General features: G+C 36.4%; 1 protein-coding gene across 2 annotated transcripts in view; it reads right to left on the minus strand.

The window, feature by feature from the left end:
- LOC105445896 (protein FAM167A-like) overlaps positions 1-15326 on the minus strand; it is a 49595-nt gene extending 34269 nt beyond the window's left edge. The window contains exon 1 of one of the 2 annotated variants that reach the window (XM_011682036.2): positions 15257-15326. The gene's annotated coding sequence lies outside the window, so the exon portion shown is untranslated. Of the gene's footprint in view, positions 1-5940; positions 6427-15256 lie in introns of those variants that run through there. The other variant, XM_030974037.1, reaches the window with a different exon arrangement.
- Between the last annotated feature and the right edge of the window lie 2841 nt (positions 15327-18167).

Raw genomic sequence — 18167 nt, forward strand, 5'->3', positions numbered from 1 at the left:
TAAGAATTTTTAAGTTCATTCAGAAACTCTTTAATCATAAGTAGATATGAACAAATAGGATTAACTCCTGAAGATTCCATTAGTACATCCCATGATAATGATACCGCGAAACGACATTCTCGATAAACAGTTTACCCACGAGTATCTAAGTACATAATCAGTGAGCTGCATTTATTTCAGTTGAATACTTTTATTTGTAGGAGTTCTTTACAGGTTGGATCGTTCTCTTACATTCTATACCTCATCGCTCTCTGGCGGTGCTTCAAGGGACCGGCTAAGTTAAAGAGTTGGAGTAAAAAAAAAAACCCTGAAGAACTGCGTCCATTGAAATGATATTTCCATTAGCGTTACGTGTGTGGCTACTATAAAAATCTGGTTTAGCTTTTTGACACCAAAACAAAGTAGTTTACTTAATAATTGAAACTGCTTAAGCTGAAGAGATACATATCTAATTTCATAAAAAGACGCTTACAAAGCAAGCTTACACTCTTAACAAAAACGCTCATATACAACAAAATAATATGATCATGACTAAGTTTGAGATTTCTTCATTAATTTGTTTTATTCGTTTTTCACGAGATTCCGTTTCCCCTCTTTGAAGTATGTTATACTACGTTACAATTTCCACTTTAAGATGAAAATATACCTTTAGGAAGATTTCATTGACAGTAAATACATGTCGCTTATAGCAATTAGCATATAACTGGCGTTCAATAAAATTACACTCCTTGGGACACGGATCTCAGGAGGACTAATTTTCGGCTTAAATTTACATCGATTTGGGAATATTATTGTTTTGTTAACAACACTGTATAACTAGTCTACGAGGACGTCACTATTTGTGTCTCTGCATTGATTACAGTTGTATTTCATATTAATGAGGGCTAATTTTCAGCTTAACTTAACGCCGATTGGGAATATTATTGTTTTGTTAACTACATTGCAAAACTGGTCTATGAGGACGTCACTATTAATTCATAGATTATATATAGCTGTATCTCATACAAATTGATTAATGAGGGCTAATTTTCAGCTTAACTCTTCATCGATTTGGGAATATTATTGTATCGTAAATCCTACATCGTGAAACTGGTATATGAGGACGTCTCTGTCTACGTGTCATCGTATAAGGACGATAGCTCTTTTTATTTGATACGAGACTCTTGTCAAGGAAAGGGGTGGCCTCTGTTTAATGCAATCATTCGTTTTGCCAGAATGTAATGACAGAAATGAAGTTAATGTGATGGGTAGGCCTACATGGACTAGAATATGGCTTGATTAATACAGCCTCTGAAAACAAAACGCACATTGTGACGAGTGTGATGGGTAGGTATGGTGGATAGAGAGAGAGATGGAGATGGGGCGGGGGCTTTTCTGTTTCTTGCCGAGCCAATGTCCTCAGCGCCGAAAATACATTTGATATGAATTATGAATGAAATAAATCATTGTTTAACTTTGATTTCATACATTCTACACAAGTCATAATCAATGCCACATGCACTTTTAGATAAACATATAATGAAAATAGCTCAAAACGTTTCTTTTCTAACCAAAGTCCCGAGAGAATCGACACTTGGCACTCCAAACTGGTGAACTTTAAACAACCTATTTTGTCCTCCACCATCATCTCTCACATCCTAGGTCAATAACGACTATTAAAGGTCGAGGAAGGCTTAAAGAGCAGATGTGATTTCGTCAAAGTTCAAGATCGTGATTTCAAAGCATTCAGGGCGCATTCGCATTGGACAATGTTTAAGTATTGATGACGGACACTTTGTACAACGATGCTCAAACTTATTTGGGGACAGGACTTGGAAACTGTAATCGAAAGCAGTGTGAACTTGGTGAAGCCAGGTCGGGATTATACTCCCATTCGCCAATATACCAAATGCCCTTTGGGATCCACAGGGGACTAAAACGTGTCAAAATGAAGTTGTCAAATATCATATCGCAATATTTGAAGGCATGGTAGTCACTTTAGTTGGAGCAGATGAAAGGTATTGTTTGGAGCAGTTATTTCACTGGTCCAACCAAGACCTTTTTTGGTGTTATTTGGACACAGAAATCCACCCTGGGGAACTCTTGACCTAACCCTATCCATCCACACGAATACTCTAGTACAATATTTAGAAAATATCAACAACAACAACGAAAGAATATTTTTTTTTTTATAAATTCATTCGAAAACCTTAGAGCATCATTAATTTTCCGAGGTGAATAAATTTCAAATTAGAAAATTTGTCCTAATTAACTTTACCTTTCTGGAAAGCTTCCCGAAGCATCATGTGAAATGATCTGCTCCTTTATTTCGCGTTTTGTCTGTGAGCAGTGCATGTTCTAAGGGGCATGGTTCGCAAACAATCTTCAACAATAAAGGACAACAAAAAATCATATATTTGACAAGCAAAAATGTTCAGTTTTGTTTGATATGACTGTGTTTCGAAAAATCATAGGGGCAATCGTCGCCCCGCCCCTTTCCCTTGAAGCCGCCGCTGGTTTCATCGTTCACTTTGACTGAGCAAATCAAATCAGGAACATGATTGCAGTGTGAAATAGTTTGTATGATTGTATCTTTATCTATTTATGCCATTACATTGCAAAGAGCAATCCATGCCGCAATATAGCAAAGATGACCGAGTAGGGTTATAAAACAGCAAACGTTTATTTGAAATTGGCATAAATTGAACGTTATTGCGTTCCTTGATGAAACCCCGTTACAGCTGACACCAATATAATGGACGCCAGTACCGTATCCACTGTACTCGCAATATTGACGTCTATTTCGTTTAAAGTGAAGCACTGATTTGAAGAAAAAATAAATACCAACAAAAGAATTGAACCATAAGTGATTACATACATCTACATGTATATGAACTAAACATCGAATTGTATAATGTTCTATATCCGATCGGATATCTAACGCGACTATACTGGATTCAGATAGAGATAACGATGTTTTTGTTGTTGTTTTTGCTGATGGCGCTATGTGTGGTTACTATAAACTAAGTTGTATCAGACATTATTTTCCCCATAACACTCACATAATTATATTTAAATAATAAGATGGAAACTGCAACGATATTTTTTTAAGAAGAAGTCGTAATTCAAAATCCTCACTATATAGTTGGTGGTGGTAATACAACGCAAACAATGTAGACCTAATATAAAACAAATTATGATGACTGTAGACAGTGGTAATTGAGGTCATGATGTTATTTGGCAACGTTTCTGACAGGAATAATAATAATAATGACATTAATAATACTTATGACATTGAACAAAATCAAAATTCTGTTATTGTGTTTGCGGTAATGCGTTTACTATTGTGTGTTGGGCGTGGTGATCGAGGTAAAGAGAGTACTCATATTATTGTCATTGTAATGCCAATGCTGTTAGCCACCAAAACAATATCAGCGGTTGTGGAGAGGCTGTTGGTGCTGGTAAATAACGATAAATATTTGGTTTAGAATCAAGGTTAGACGTTTGCTGAATGCTAATATTATCTTTTGAGCCATTATCAGAAGCAATCAGTAACACAAACACAGTCTAATAAACAGAAATCAACCACGAATGCTAAACAACAAAGTACGCCTTTTGATATTTGTTATTAACTTTTGGTCATCATAACCATAACCATAACCCAATATATTAATGCATTTATGAAATGCACCCCCAAGAGAGACACTGCCCTTCGTTTCAAGACGATGTTTGTCCACCAATCCCACGGTCTGGTTCATAAAATAAATCACACACAAACAAGAGAAAAATAACAATTCCTATTCCTTCATGGGCCACTTATTCCAGTTTTAGGTGTTTTCATTCCCTTTGTTATCTGTATTATTTCATTTTTAGCAAGTTTATTACCTTGGACTAGCTAGGAAACTGGGCCATTTTCGCTATTAAAAAGCGTCATAATGAGCCATAGACGTGACAAGTGGTTCTTAATGTCTTCTGGAGCGGAAATATGATTCCAGCCATCTTTGACTAAAGGACGTCGTTAAGTCACGATATTACAGATCAATTGTAAGTACTGTCTCGAAAGCATGAAATCAATAACAACAGCATCGATCAATGTTATGATGCTTTCGTATTCATTCATTCGGATCTTGTTGGCCGAATAACAAAACATTTGATAATATCATAATATGATACGATATTGGTGACGCATAACGAAAATTAATGACCCTTTATAAAATTATGATTGCTCCTATATGCTTCCCAAAGCTACCAAACAAAATCGAGTGGAGTATCCAGCATAGGGTGTATCTTGCCCCCTACCCCCCCCCCCCCCGTTTGAAGGAAAGTTGTTCGACATATATGAATTGATATGGTTATATTCATGCCACTCCCCCGTCTATAGAATTCCGCTCCCTATTTTCTGATCTTCGGATACACCCCTGCTAAAAAAATAAGAATACAAATAATAATTTAAACAAAAACATGTGAATTGTCCACATCCAAACCCAACCAACCAACCATCACCATATATCAAGCTTATGCGACATGTTATCCATGTTCAATTAATTGTGTAACATCCTAAATCACGATGAATTAATAAAGGGCACTCTGACTATTAATTTCAGACGGGGCAATTAATCACCATTTGCCATTATTCGGATTTGTGTTTAACCACAAGCAAATAAAAGGATTGAGCATCCCAGATGCGAATACGTTGGCATAAACGTAAATTCATAAATAACATAGGCACACATTATACATTTTACACGCATTTTACTTAGAGATTCTAAAATCGTTAAGTTGGTGGACAACAAATGGCCATGCAATAATCTCTGTTCAATCTAAAAATGAAACAGATCATGATATGGCATATTTTCTTCACATATATATTTATATATATGTTTATGTTTAAGATATTTGCTAAATGATAGTAATACTATAATATAACAGACTACAATCCATGCCAAATATCATCAAACAATGATTATATTAATGGTCTATTATTTAAACGTTGAAATATAGCAATGATATATAAATGGTCTATCCTTTAAACGTTGATATATAGGTGTTTGATTAAATCTTACATTCAATTCTGCCTAAACATGTCATGACAGAGGTTGCAAGAGGTTAACCGACGTTATAATTGGAAGAACAATAACATGTTTGATGAAAAATTATTTAGGGATGTGATGACCTTTTTAATTTGGATAGGAATAAGGAAAGTCATCCTCTCGCTCTTATGACTTATATTGCCAATTATACTCAATCCTCAATATTCATTTCCCCCAATTTGTTTTTGCAAATGTCCAGTTAAATGCACACAACAGGTAATATTGATTATGTACGAAGGAGTGACCTTCGTGATATGTAACTATGTTAATGGGTATTTAACGAAGATGGTATATTATAGGGATCACTAAGCTTATGGGAGTGAAAAGTATTTCCAAAAGGTGGTATCACTCTTATTCCATTATAATGTAGAGTGAATTCAACTCCAAACAAAGCGATCCATTTTCACACCTATAAGAGTGGATTTCACTAAAATAGTGTATACACATTTGAATTTGGAATGCATTCTGGCACAGAATATGTCTTTTGCTGATTAGTGAGCAACGAATTTCATTTTTGACATGAATAATTTCATTAATCGGGTTAATGAAAGGGACTTCCTGATGACGGTAACTGAGTTTGGAAAACATGTCACTGCAAACTTAATGATAAAAATGACTGATGGGGATGACTTGAATAGAATGACAGCGGTACTCGTACATCAATTGTGTTCTTAATCTTCATAATCAGACATGATAAATCATCTTTTAGGGCCTAAAGTTTAAATGAGCGCTGGAATTGAATCATATTCCTCATCTTATCAAGTACAATGCTATACATAAAGTTACAACTTTCGCATATTACCTGTAAAAGTAGAACTTCAATTGTTAACATAAAACAATAATAAAATATACTTGTTACAGCTAAACGTACCTTAATTTGGATTAGTTATCCACTGAGCACAGTGAGCAGTCAGCATTTGTATAGTTCGCCTTGTTGCTCTATGATGATGATGGAAACTTCTTAGCCAACTTAATTAGACATGTCAAATGCTACATTGTAGTCGAATATCTTCCTTTTTCTCTCCCAAGATCATTGGGCATTGATGAATTAAACAAGGTAATGTTTTGTTTGTTGTCAGAAGAAAAGATAATTTGTGTGCATACAACCAGTCCTAACGAGAAAATAAAACCTCCCTTCTCAAGAGATGTCTTTGGAACTAAAAGGTTTCACTCTTTCTTTGAATGTTCTTTATATCTCGACGATACACTTCTGAATCTATAGTAGTCCTCTTTACACGAATCACTGAACTGACCTTTTCTGTGTACACCATGTATCAAAACCCACTCGAAGTGTTCTTGAGCAACACCTAACAAAAGAGTCGAGTTTTCTGTTTTCCCTCAAACTCCTGAGCTCGCACGATTTTTCAAGTATTCGCATCTTTTGTTGGCTGGAAACTCGAGAGTAATTCACCTGCAGAAAGAATCTCCCTTTTTATTTTCGGGGCCACCAACTTTCACAAGTTTTACCAATAATCTCTCCTTTTATACAATATAGTATTATATCTTTTTGATATGGTGCTCAAACCACATATCACGTTTCGCGGTCAACGCCATGTCATTTACATTTCCTCCTTTGTGCATAAAATTGCCAAACTTTGCCAAAGATTCCGTTTCGTATCAGAAATAAATGTAACAGTTTATTTATTCAGGGGGTCTGCTCAGTACTTAAAAGTTGTCCAACCAAAGAGCTCTGAAAACATGTTAAACTGTATAGAAAAATGAACAAATTCAATTCAATTAAAAACTAATACAAAATATCACATTATATAAGACGGACTAGCTCAAGGGACATGAAGATCTTTTACATCAGAAAAACTGTTATTAAAGGCCCACTGCACTACTTGTAGCTACTTGCGCCCTCTTACAACAAACAATGCCTAATCGGTAACCATTGGTCCCCCATGATCCTCTTTTTCTTATGTTAACTGAGAGCTGAGTTGATGAGATAACCACCTGTCCAGTGACCTTGCAGGGCGCTCTAATCCCTCCTGTAAACTATGGCAGATAAGCTTTAAAAGAGGAAAAAATCGGGCGCAAATTGGAGACTGGTGGTGCTCCACTTTTGAAAGCCTCATGAGAATGGATATCATCGAGAATGATAGAGTAAAGTAGGTCAGCCGTTACAACAAAGGATAGTAGCTCATTGTGAATGCTTTAATTGCAACCTTTGGGATCCCAAAACTGTTGTGTAGATTCCTTTCAACATGATGCATTTGGTAAATCACCTGATAAATTTGACATAAACACAAGGATGTCGGTAAAATTTCGTAAATATGGTAAACTTTTATCAGAAATTAATGGATTACACTATTTATGTGCACTGTAAATGGGAACATACAACCTGACTGTATCCAGATGTTTTAACTGTAAATGATCTCGTAGTCCAAGGGTAGGTGAGGTTGTGGGGAGTAAATGGTTGGGGGGCTGCAGGACCCCTTACATTTTGAAACTGTCACTATCAGGGTTTCCCTCACTTTATATTTGAGCAGCGGGATGGTCTCTTTGCAAGTTTTTATTATCTTATCTGAAATACTTTCAACGATGAAATATAACTCTATAAATGTATACATATAGATAGCTATCACCGCGAACAGGTGTCAAATAATTATGTGGCCGCTCACTTTGTTTTCTCGAAAAACTATAGAAACTAAAGGGTTTATTTTCAACTAAAGATATAGACTACTGCCCTCCTATTAAATACGTGCCTTAATATTCCTAATTTTATCCAAGCTTCCGTTTGAACAGTGAAGAGTGACAATAATATTAATCAACTTTTTCGGATTCCTAAGCCCTGCTACGAAGCATTGGAACTTTTGACTAAACCAACAAAAATGTTGCTGAGAAGGATGTGGAGGGGTAATTGTCTCTTGTCACCTCAGCTGGCTACGCCAATATCAAATATTTTGTAATGATAACGATTTCCACGGATAGATTTCAAAATGACATCTACAAGAAAATTGATCAATTTCACGATACTTTACAACATCTTGGATGACGTAAATGATTTGCTTACTACTCATGTGACGTACTCAGCGTCTATTACCATCGCAAGGTTAACGGAGGTCATAAGTTTAAACGGAGGTTCAAAGTTCTCGGTCAAAGTTCAGTCCAGGTTAATGACACGTCGCGTCAGCTTTCTCTCTTTAATCAAGGACAGCCCGCATTAATTTCGTCACTGGATAGCCACGTTTCACTGAAGTTCAGGAAACCAGAACTTTGTTGATTTTCTTACAATCTTGAGGTGTGTGTAGTGTAAGATCGAATTACAAAACAATGATGCCACGATTGTCCCACCTCCAATAAAAAATAGAACTTTGAGTCCGACTTCTTCTTTAGGTCATTTATTAAACGAAAGATTGAGCTACAATTTTAATTCCTTGATTAACATTTATCTCTAGGATCTTGGGACAAACAAAATTAATTTCAATGATTGGACAGTAGATTCTCATCATTGATATTAGAAACAGATGCATTTTCCGAAATCCGTCTTATTTGACCTCGATGCCACGCTTTCCTTGATCAATGTTTCGCTTTGCTGAACTAATCATCTTCTGTAACCTGAATAAAGGAGTCAATAGCCCCTTTGTATCTCTTAAACCAATAATCCTCTTTACTCGTCTCTAACTGTTCAGCGTCAGCCTAGTCATGCAATTCATTTTAACCATGCCCGCAGTATGCGCACCATCTCTACTCCCAGCAGACGACTCCCTGTACCCTATATTACATCCATACGGGACACCTGCAAAGTTATTCACGAGAGTTTTCCTATCTTGGGGCGTATCTAGCATATGGTGGGGTGGTGTACGCCCCCACCCCTGTTTGAAGTCTAAGAAGAAAAAATACACTGGATCTACGGAAAGCGAGGTTTCCCCGTACTTACACCGTCCTATACCCTGTTGACCTTGTGATGGTTCCGCTAGTAACCTGCTACCCCCACCCTTAATCTGTGAAGGATTCCGCCCATTTCCTCATCACTTTCTGGATACGCCACTGGAATTTCCTGCAAGGTTTCCTTATCTCTCTTGCATACGAGTGGCAAGGTACAAGGTAGATAATCGTCTTATGTACCAAAGGATGACATGTTAAGGTTTTAATCAGGTGACATAATCCACTAGATCACAATACCTCGATCTGATCGAGGAGTCTAAGCTCATTGATATGATACAAGCCAGTCTATTGACATGCAAGATGCATCCTAACATTATATATTGCTTCGTTTCGACAGTAATTAATTTTCCAGTGATCTCGCGTGTGTTTAAAATAAACGGGAAAAAAGAAAGAAACAATAAAAACCTGTCAGCACAAAAATATCATGAAGCGTGAACAAACCGTCGCTGTTTTCACGAAGTGACGGTAGTGAAAAAAAATAACTAGCTATTAAATGAAGGTTCGAATAAATGATTCTAATTAAAAGCAAACAACACCATCCGGACACAGAATAGTAATAAAATCGACCGAACATGAAGCATCAAAGAGATCGGAAGCATCAACTATCACTTTTAAAACACCACAAATAAGAATGAAAATCATTTCATTGTCATAATAACCATACCACCATGTCGAATGCTTTGTTTTCACCTCAAACGAATCGTTTGTTTGGTTTATTGGCATGCATGAGTAACAGAAAAACATATTTCTACAAATATTGGTATACCAGTGAATAAAATTATAGGAACTGCCCTTGGAAATATATTTTATAATAATTTATTATAGTCAACGAAAATACACAAGGAAACGTTTTGGGTCGGTGGGTGCAGCGTAAACCTTGGAAAGGGGGAAATACCGTATATAAGAATGCAATAACAGTTATTAAAAGGACTGGTTTCCTTTTAGCCAGGCGCTGCCTCTAGCAGACAGAAATGTTTTGAAACACTATTTAAAAAACGGACTTCGCCATGTATAGGCAACCACAAAAAGTTCCAATCGTATCTGAAATGCCGTTTCTTGTCCAAAGTGGGCTCATAAACATACTTTGAAGTGTTTATCTAGGCCTTCTTATTTTCAATGATCTAAAAAAACTTTCATCCTCCACAATTCTGATTTCAGCATCGTCATCCAACTATGCTCAAAACAAAATAAAGACGAATAAAGTATTAGCCATAAAAATATAGGCGTGCATGTATATACAAAATAGACAATAAATACCTACGTCAGATATTCCTTTTCATGGGTGTTCAATTCTCACGATGTGCGACCACTACTTCACACATTTGTCAAAATTGGGAAAGGTTTTCATGGTCAATAATAACAAAATGACAATGGCCTTTTCTTATTCATTTCAGTTATATTTTGTTTCCCGAATCGTTTGACGTAAAACCATTATTTCCCTGAGCGGCTGTTGCTATAAATGATAGTCAAGTCACAATTGGACAATTTATCTTCTGAATTCGATTTAGTTTTCAATATTGGCATAATATAATTGTGTTTACAATGACGAATCGAAAGTTTAATACAAGCCATAACTCATGCATTTGTGTATGGTATGAGACAGATAAATCACTCTAAATGAACGCACATGTTGTGTGTTGTTCTTCTTACACCTGGGAAACAAGTATATAAGCTCGGCATGCTTGACATATTATTTCTAACATATTTAACTTTTTTGTAAAGCTCTCACTTTGATAGTCTTATTTTTAACACCTCGCTTCATAATATCTCCCTATTACCCCTGCCTCTCTCCCTCCCTTTTCTTCCACTGTCTCGTCTTGCCCGAGAAAGTTTTTCCTTTCGTTTTCAGATTAATGATACTACCTGTATTCAAGGATATGGGTCATGTATTGTACATCTTTTCCCCCTTTTGTGAAGGACTTACTCGGGTGTTAATATCAGTCGAACGTTTTTCGCCTGATGTAAGCGAACAATTTATCTGCACTGTGAAGACATGCAAAAGAGGGTATAAAATGAATCCATACAAGTCACAACACCATTGGGGTTGTCATTAATTTGAGCCATATCAACATTCCGTTGCTCAATATAAAACCCCTAGTTACGTTCTTATTAGCATTAAAGATGAAATGCTCTCGTTTGTGTCGATGTGCATTCCGTCACATTTCGCTTACACCGGACTTGGCTGCATTACCGTTACCAAATCTCGCAAGCAGCGAAACTGGATGGCCCACTTGTAAATTATGCGAGCTTGCCTACAATTATACCGGTTTATTAACTATTCAAATATATGGACGTTTCTTTCCTGGGGACCTAGTGAAGAGGTTTTTTTTTCCATTAGCCTGGGTTTTGTTTAATAATGTTTTTATTGTTATTAATGAATAATCTACAATACTTGGAATCCATTCTTCATATGTTATGTGTTGCTATGTCGGGCAAGCCTCGGGCAAGCTTTCGAGTTGTCATGAACAACCTTTCTTTACACAGTATGCATACAATTTCAATATGTTAGTAAACGAGTCTTTTCCCCGAGAGCATTTATGATCAGTGATGATGACCTGTCATTATACTACGACCTGTTGATCGCAGAAGTGAAGCCTAGTCTTGGTCTACTCTTGGGGATTGATATCCCCTATTATCGGGTAAACACCCATTCCCCATGAGAACCCACAATAACGTGTTTCCAAGTAAAATACCAAAAGGAAAAATGTCTTCCAAAAATGACTTGGCAATTTGAAAAGAGAGAGAGAGAGACCAAACTTTTTGTACTTACTGTAGGTGATTACGAAAGTGAATTAAAAAACAGGAGATGTAGATGAAAAGAAGATAGGTAATTTCAAGGTGTACGAATGGTCGAAGTGTGAGACAGGTAAACGTCAAAACATGGTATAAGAGAAGCATGATAAAGGAATTTTAGGAAGCGACGCTTTTATACAATCCTATAAAGTTCCCTTTTCGCATGATACATTTTGCGTACATGAAAAAGGAACGTTTCTACAAAACACGCACAAACTAAATTCTCACGTCTGACTTTCTACAAAATAGATTCAAAGAATGGATTATTTAACTCTCGTAGCTATTGATATTATTCGACGTAAAATAACATGCAGATGGGTACATCAAAATAAAAACAGTCAGTACCCAATCTAGCTTTTTGGAGAAGGGCAATATAAAGTTACACAAATCAATGCTTAGAAGACAGGACACTGTGAACTAATGCTGGTAGAAAACTGTTGATATTGATTCCACTCACACTGCCATTCGGTTAGAGATGTGACTAAGATTGATCGGTGTATTATAATGCCCCCGTGCGTGAGTCCGTCATTTACAAATTGTGAAATATGACGCAAACTTCACAAAACACTATCTTTTCAGCACTATTCATGACATTGCGCTTACGTCACTAACATGTAAACAGCCTTTATGATCATTTTTCGCTCGTTTGGAAGTTATCATTTCAATGGGGAAAATATCTCAATGTCGTGTAATGCATCATTAGACCGATATAAAAGTCGACGGATTAGTATCTCCAATTCAAAAACATGAACGATATTGTAGAGAAAAAGTGAGAGAGAAAAGAATCATATCGAATCAAATACTGTAAATGTATTGGAATAGAAGCCATACTATATTAGATAATAATCAATAAAGGAGGTAATTAGAAAAAAAAGTTTGAATATATTTGTTATTGTTCATAATTTAAAAACTGTACAAAATTTACAGATCGTGATGATAATGACATTGTGGTGGGGTCTCCAGTCAACATGAGTGGCGGTGGTGGTGGTGGTGGTAGCGGCGGTGGTGGTATAGGGGGAGGGGTTTACTGGTCTTTTTAGATGAGGGAAATGAGAGGGAGAGGTAGTTTTATTATTATTTTCCTCTAATGCATGTTTCTCTCTCTCTCTCTCTCTATCTATCTCTTTCTGTCTCTCTGTGTTTTTTTTTCTCTCTCTCTCTCTCTTTCTCTCCCTTCCATTAGTATGTCTCTTCCCAATTTCCTTCTTTGTCATTATATTCTATCAGGGCGGCAACCGCCCTAGCTCTTCATACCCAACTCAGCGCAACAGCATTGCTCTACAATGTATAATAACTGGTTGACTTGAGTTTCTATTTAATCTCTGATGTAACACTATAGTAGACCAAACTCTTTTACTTCTTTGAAGACTTAAAACGTTTTTTTTTATCTCATGAACTTTAAAAAGGTGAAGAACCGGCAAGTCTTGAAGCTTTGGGACTTCCACCCATATACATGTCGTGAACACAACCCCGTGGGGCGAAACCAGTAAGATGAACCAATTTTTAAATTGAGTCTATCTTCGGTTGTCTGAATTATAATTCTAACGATTGTAACCCTGTCACTCCCCCAACGTCTCTAATTCATGAAGGAACCTTTAACTACATTGAAAATAAAGACAGAGTTTTTTCCAGCTGATTCTCATGAGAAATTTCCATGTTCATGCGAAAGGACTAATCGAATTGTAACGTCACATTCCCAAAGGTTACCGAATATAATAGTTAATCTCATCATCAATCGGGTCTGTAACTGCCAAAATAACTAGGGCATATTTGTCAAATAATAATCCAATTTGACATTCTTTTGAATATTGACATCCTGCTTGTAGTGATTATAACATTAATGAAGTCACTTTACCAAACTCCAAATCGCCATTTTGATATAAAGTTAAGAAGACTTTATAAAAAATTAGGATACAATTTTTACAATTACTGATTTAGACATGTACATTTCCTTAATATTAATCCACATAATAAAGAGAACTTCAAGTTCTACCACTATTTTACGGAGATGCTAATAAAGGTGCCAACCGGATATAATAATTGCGATATGCGTAATGACCATAACAACATGTAGTTAGATATCAAAAGTTAAACCCAAAGCAAGATTAGTTGTTGCTTTATTATGGAAAATTATGTTTCCGCGACCTTGCTCTTCGGTGTCTTCATAAATGTTCAAATTGTACCACTGTCGCCTGTCGTCCATATAATGTTAAACGGTAAAGATATGTGTAAAGACCACTCAGTGAAAACATGTAAAGCAGGTGGTCTTTGTGTGCAGGTTACTTTGGTATACAGGGTTTACTGAGAAAGCAGAATACATGGTCTTTATAGCCAGGGAGTCTTTCTATACAGGTGGTCGCTGAGGTTTGACTATGTATTAACTGGGATAATTGAATTCGTGTCATTTAAATGACGCATATGTCATGGTTGTGCAGTGTAACACATTAACCATATAAACTCAATTAATATAAAGCCAAGGCTAAATTACATTCTAAAATTGACTTTGACGTGCTATTAATGGAGTCGATATACAAATGCCAGACGATGAGACGGAGCAAATGTTTCATTTAGACTCTATTTACCATAAGTCAATAAAATATGGAGGGGAGGAAAGAAAGGTATATAATTATTTAGAGTCGAAATATCAAAAGAATGCATTTTCACTCTTCACATTTTTTTGCGACTGCAATCAAAATAAAATCATTATCTTACTTCGATATCAAGGCCTTTTTGCCCATTTCGAGAGTCAGCATTATCAATAAAGCACAAAACAAAGATATACTGATCTTCGTCATGATAATGTGTCTATGACTCTATGTAATATGAAATTTTGTTCTTGCTGTCCTACAAACTCAAACGCTCCTCGTGTTTGCTAGTCCTGTAATCTTTTTCTGATAATTTACGGAAATGATCGAAAACAACATGATATGTACAATAGTACCCTTCACGGTATATACAGTTAAGGCATTTATAACATAAAAATAAAAGATTTTTCAAATGCGGTGTACCAACACGACATGCGAAACCGCACGAATATCTCCTTCATGGCCATACAGGTTCTAAAATCAATAATCATTTAAAAAGCGGATTTTAGAAGTTTGTCTTTCTTTTCTTTTCATGACATGCTTAATGAAACAAACGGGATAGACTTAATAATCAATATTGATTTTAAACATTAAAGTAAATATTTGACAACACTGTCACCTTGTGTATTGTTCTTCGAAAAATAAAAGTGAAGGATCATTTCGTACCCTTCCTACTGATTTGAATGCATTAGCTTAAGCAGTATTGAAGGTGTTTTGTGTTTTGAAAAAGGCGATAATCTAAGATCGAAGTTTAATTACAGTCCCAAGGCATCTGTCGATACAAAAGATACAAAAAAGCCTTACACCTACACGATCTACATCGAAGATGTTAATCAATGCAACAGTAAAATTTATTAAAACTTTTCACTCAGCACAGCACAGAGTAGAAATCATGTCGTAAAGATGGAAATGAAAGCTTACCTTTACAGAGCAGCTAGCAATAATATTATTCCAAATTTGAAAATGAAATAAATAATTCCCAGGTACGGGTTGCAGATGCAGAGAGGTTTGTGTTTAACGCATCTTCGCACTACGCTGTTTTGATCACCGACTGACTGAATGGTTTGGTTCTCATACATTGAATGCACTTACTTAGTACTCAACGCACATGTACGCAGCACTGCACTGTAAAAACAAAATGTATCTGTAATTCCAATGGCGCCCTCTTGCCCTATCTGCACGCCAATCTTGAATTGCTATGAACAGATAAAAAAAAATTGACAGAAATTCCAGAATATATTTACTGAACCAGAATCTTTGATTAATCAATGCAAGCTTGCATAAAACTGAGACTTATCATGAATGATATTCGTTAATCGTCAGTATAGGAATCAGGATTAAAGTTTTTGAGAAAGTATTGAAATTATAAGAGAGAATTTCAGTATTTAATGGCGTCACTTGAGATTTGCTTAATGATAACGATAGTAATTTTAGATTTGTAAAGCTTATGTATCTGCCTATAATGGCATCCAGGTGGCAAAAACATAATTAGGTGATTTCATAAATAAAAATATACATTGATAAAATTAGTTCAAATTCAGCTTCAATCTTGAAATGTGTGTCAGCTGATGCAAAGCTTAGATATTCCATTTAAAGTAGACATACGGATAAGTTGTTTATTTTTTATTTGTATGAATAACTTTTATTGCTTTTCATGGAGGCTAATTCTTACCAATTCTGACCTTCGTCTAGACTCTATACTGAATAATAATCCAGGATTTAAAGCCGCGGGTATACAAACACAGGATGTTAGCTACTGCATTCCAGGCACCCTTAAGTGTCTAATATCGATTAGTGCCCTTTAATGCTTTTGGTTTTCTCACATTAGGACTCGGGCGTGTTAACCGGATAATAAGAAACCTGAATAGTTAAGCTGAAATCGATGTGTTAAGGCTATGCTTCTATTATATGTAAGATTAAGTCCGGGGTTTTACATGTTTGTTCTCTTTGCTATAGTTTTAAAGAATTTTTAGTAGAAAAGACCGAGAACAAAGAAGTTTTATATATGAAGGACAATGATAAGCAAACGCCCTAAACCATTACAGTAAACATCATTCATTATGTTGACGCTAAAAAACACACTTTAAACTCCCGCTTTGCGGAATAGTGAATAGATATTATAGTGTAATACAGCAATGAAAAGCTACACGAAAATACATATTTTGTATTTTTTAAAACTGATAATAACAGTTTTTTATGTGGAACAAACAATATGCCTGTTTTTAAACATTTTGGAGAGGGGGTAAACTCCCTTTGTCATCATTAGACATTTTTTGTTGATATGTCTTATCCTATCCATCCCCTTCTGACGGACCAATAAACAGTGATTTTATACCCTACCAGAATTTGTGGCAAGTTCCATTGATATTTTTTACTCTCATATTCGCGAGCAGAAAATCGGGTGAGATGAGCTGAGGGGCCTGTTCAGAACAAATGAATTATTACGTTGAATGCAAAAAGGGCGACTGCGCGTTTGAGGTGATGGCTACATGTACAGGGAGCAGACATGGTCTGGTTTTGTGATATAAAATCCACTTAATCTTGCACTTTTAACTGCAGATCGTGTATTTTATTTACCTGATTTTGCTTCTTGAACATATCTTCAAGCTTTTGATATGATTATTTTGTTCTTTGATACCTTCTGGAGGTAGAATATTGTGATAGTTTTACAGCCATTTTCTGCCAAGGAATTTGAACACACACCTGTAGTCCCATATGGAGGATCCTGAGTTTGCTTATTTTGCCCAGCCTTCTTCATACCTACACTACAGGCAACAATAACTGTAATGTATATTTTCTGACTGAATTATGCTTATATTATTCTTATGATATAGAAGCAATTACTCACTGGGATTTAAATCATTTACCAGATGATTTAGCTAACCGTCTACTACTACTAATAGCTAACCTACATAAAATGGGTGTAGCTGAGTGAGTGAGACTGCTGAGCTTTTCTGACTTCCCTTTGTTTGTTCTGAATACGTATCGAATATTGAATACTGTCCTGCCAAATTTAATCACCGGTATTCATCACCGTTCGACTTGCAAACGCCATCATGAAGAATTACTTCTTACCACCCTCTTCTTCTAGATCACATCCACTCCTTCTAGCAATACTCTCAATAGTGTGTGCACTTAAACTATTGAAGAGTGGAAACCTGTACACGCAGATTGCAGACCATAGATCAGCTTCTTTACCCTTCTTCGATCTACACGCAACGCTTTGTGAACCAAGATCACTACACCAGCCTACTAGAAGGCGTACTTACACTGCAGATATTGATAACTGCAAACTGTTACTTTTTATATCATCCTGTAATAAGTGGAATCGAAATACAAAGCTTTGTCCACTTGACTTCAGGTCGACTTCTTTGAGCCACCTAACCATCCTACTTCTCCTCAGCGGACAAGTTGAAACCAACCCTGGTCCATCAACTAGTGCTCCTGAGACATTTCCATGTGCCATCTGTGGGGATGAAGTGAGAGACAACGACCCTGCTCTCTTATGCGATCACTGCGACTGCTGGTGCCACATCTCATGTGTCGGTATCTCCCCAGACTCCTATGATATCTTGACGAAGAAGTCCAGGAGCTTCGCTTGGGTGTGCTGCCAGTGTTCCTCTACCAACATAGGGTCAAGCAGCTCGCTGCAAGGTCTTAACCTCTCACAGACCAATCGTTTCTCACCCCTTCACCACGACTCCAGTAATGAAGAAATCCTTCACTCCAACCCTCTAACCTCTACGCCTACATTGAGCCCTGGGGGACGTCGTCAACCACGATTTCACCCTCCATCAAGAAATCGCAAAAAGGCATTTAAAGTGATGGTTGT

The sequence above is a fragment of the Strongylocentrotus purpuratus genome, unplaced genomic scaffold, assembly GCF_000002235.5.
Source record: "Strongylocentrotus purpuratus isolate Spur 01 unplaced genomic scaffold, Spur_5.0 spur5_scaffold_7, whole genome shotgun sequence".
NCBI lineage: Eukaryota > Metazoa > Echinodermata > Echinoidea > Camarodonta > Strongylocentrotidae > Strongylocentrotus > Strongylocentrotus purpuratus.